At 43.3% G+C, this 2,748-nt stretch overlaps 1 non-coding gene across 1 annotated transcript; it reads right to left on the bottom strand.

Moving 5' to 3' along the window:
• Nucleotides 1-998: 998 nt before the first annotated feature.
• On the bottom strand, nucleotides 999-1,073 carry Trnat-ugu (transfer RNA threonine (anticodon UGU)). Its single transcript has one exon. It is a non-coding gene; the product is annotated as a tRNA-Thr (tRNA).
• Nucleotides 1,074-2,748: the final 1,675 nt, after the last annotated feature.

Genomic DNA, 2,748 nt, shown 5'->3' with positions numbered 1-2,748 from the left:
TTCACCTTCGACTTGGATTACCTAAATCAATGGACTGGGACAGTTACATCACCAGTGATAATATCACCCTTATCACTGGGAAGCCACATGATTCCCCCTCCACAACCATCCTACTTATCTCAAACCAATTACAGTGAAGTATTAAAAATTAATTAGCCAATCAAAAACTCCAAGAAAGCGAATATAACCCAATTATGATAGTAGGAAATGAACAACCCTCTCCTCCTCCTCCTTAGCTCCAGTCGCCAACTAATCACAGCACAGCACTAACAATGAAATAGCCTATTAGAAAAAACAACCTAAGTTTCTTAGTGGGAAAACAAGCAACCCTCTCAGCAACATCTAGCCAGTCACGGGGAAGGATTTAAATTGAAACAGGCAATAGTGGGAAATTTAAAAGCCACCTCTTCTCCTTGTCTGCAACTAATTGCAGTGAAATATTAAAAACGAAACAGCCAGTCGGAAATCCAAAACAGGGGAACTAGCTCAAATATGGTGCCACATCCTTCTTTCCAGCTATTCAGAGAGTAATATTAAAATTATGCTTATGCATCGAAATGACACCAAGTTTCATTATTTCCCTGTTATTTACACAAAACTACGTAAACACACACTGCATACTGTACCACCTGTCTCCCCTCTCTCCATCAAAGCCCATTATCTTAGCCATAGTTAAAATGAACTGGTCGCATGAGACTCGTTTCAAATTTTATCGAGCGGATGGATGTGCACGGTTATAGAGACAAACTCACGAATCTGTGGACCCTGTATGTCAGCAGGGTATTGTTAAAGCTGGTAGAGGCTCTGTAATGGTGTGAGGCGTGTGTAGTTGGAGTGATATTGGACCCCTGATACAGACGTATCAGATACTACTCCGACAGGTGACACGTACTTAAACATCCTCTCTGATCATCTACCTCCATTCAGTGATACTTAAATCAAGACCTTAAGCTGTCGACAGGCTTTGATATACATCAACGGGGACTGCTGAAAATGTGTGCCCCGACCGGGACTCGAACCCGGGATCTCCTGCTTACATGGCAGACGCTTTATCCATCTGAGCCACCGAGGGCACAGAGGATAGAGCGACTGTAGGGACTTATCCCTTGCACGCTCCCCGTGAGACCCACATTCCCATCCTAATTTCCACACCCTACATTCGTAGTGCCCTGCCCATTACACTCATTACTCGCGGCAGACAATATTACCGAGGCCCGTAAGAGTTCGGGCAATGCGTTTGCATCCGCACACAAGAAGAAGGTTAATGGCCGGTAAGCCATAACTATATGAAGATGGTACTTGTTCTTTCGGACATGTCCGAAAGAAGAGATACCGTAGCGGCTCCGGGATCTCCGAGGCTACTTTTTGGTGACACTCAACGGAGAGTGGCGCATCTGGTCACTGGTTCGTTTACCTAACGCGAGAACGTTGCAGAGAACCTCAACAAAATCCAGTGTCAGACGTTAAAGGGGTGAGCTGTGCATCACCGAGAAGTTTGCTGTCAAAATTTCGAGACAGCACTTTTCAGGAATAGTCGGACAGCGTATTACTTGTTTCCACACACATCTCACGAAATGACTAGGACGAGAAAATTCGAGAAGTAAGAGCTAATACAGTCTTACCAACAATCATTCTTCCCACCGGCCATTCGAGAGTGGAACAGGGAAAGGAGGATCAGTTACTGATACCAGATGTACTACCCTCCGCCACACCTCTTTGATTCGCTTGCGGACTGTGATGTAGATGTAAACGTGGGTGGGGAGGCAGGACTGCGGTGAGAGACAATAGGATCAAAACGAGGAAGCGGTTGGCAAATCGACCCCGAGCAGCCAAAAGCGAAGATGCAGCGGTCGCAGAAAAATTAAATAGATTAATGGAACTTTTATGGTTTATTTGCGGGTGGGAGGAAGTAATTATATTCGGTATAACAGTGAAAGACATATACTTTTACTGTTAAAGTAGTTTTGATGTTGATCTCGGAATGTCTAATGGTGTGCTGCGGTTACATTAAACCGTAACTTTTAAAGTATATAGAAACATTAATTAACGCATATTAAGAAAAACGTTCACTATTAGTTTGTATCAATGTGTTTTTAATAGTTAGTCTCTTCAGTAAGTGTTTTCAGGAGTCTTCGAGACTGTCAGATGACACTGTCATGTCTATTTAAAAATAATGTCTCAGGGGATGAACCTTTATTATTGAGACCGGCGATCTGATTGGTTTCAGTTAGAGTGCAGGTTGGGCCAAAAAGAGGTAATTGAAAGTGAATATCTTTATTTAGGTAGCTAGGTAAAGAAGTGAAACGTCACGGCGTAGTTAGAGTTTCATTACTCATTAAAACTAACATCATTTAAGTAAAAAACAACAAGAGAATATACGTGCGGTTAATAGCTGGTAGTGGCGATAAAGTAATACTCGACACCACAAAATTTATTTTTCGACTTATGCAGCAGATTAGCAATAAGACACTATCATTCAAAGACAGACGCAACGTATCCCAAGGTTACGTTTGTGGTATTCGAACGATGGATCCTTCTTAGGTAACAGGTGGACGCCAGTCTCTTTGCTGTTGCTCCGATGTCAGTTGCGTCGGTTCCCCAGGTAACAACAAAGACAATGACGCAACGATTCCATCAACTCGGCCACCACGCAATTCTTCCGCGTCCTGGTCAAAGCGGAGTTGATACTCCATCGCTAATGATATCAAGCCGGCGGGAGCGAGAGAAGAAGTCTGACAAAGGAAAACA

Source organism: Schistocerca serialis, chromosome 3, assembly GCF_023864345.2.
Source record: "Schistocerca serialis cubense isolate TAMUIC-IGC-003099 chromosome 3, iqSchSeri2.2, whole genome shotgun sequence".
Taxonomy (NCBI): Eukaryota; Metazoa; Arthropoda; class Insecta; order Orthoptera; family Acrididae; genus Schistocerca; species Schistocerca serialis.
Note: the sequence above shows the minus strand (reverse complement) of the source record. Positions and strands in the feature narration are given on the sequence as shown.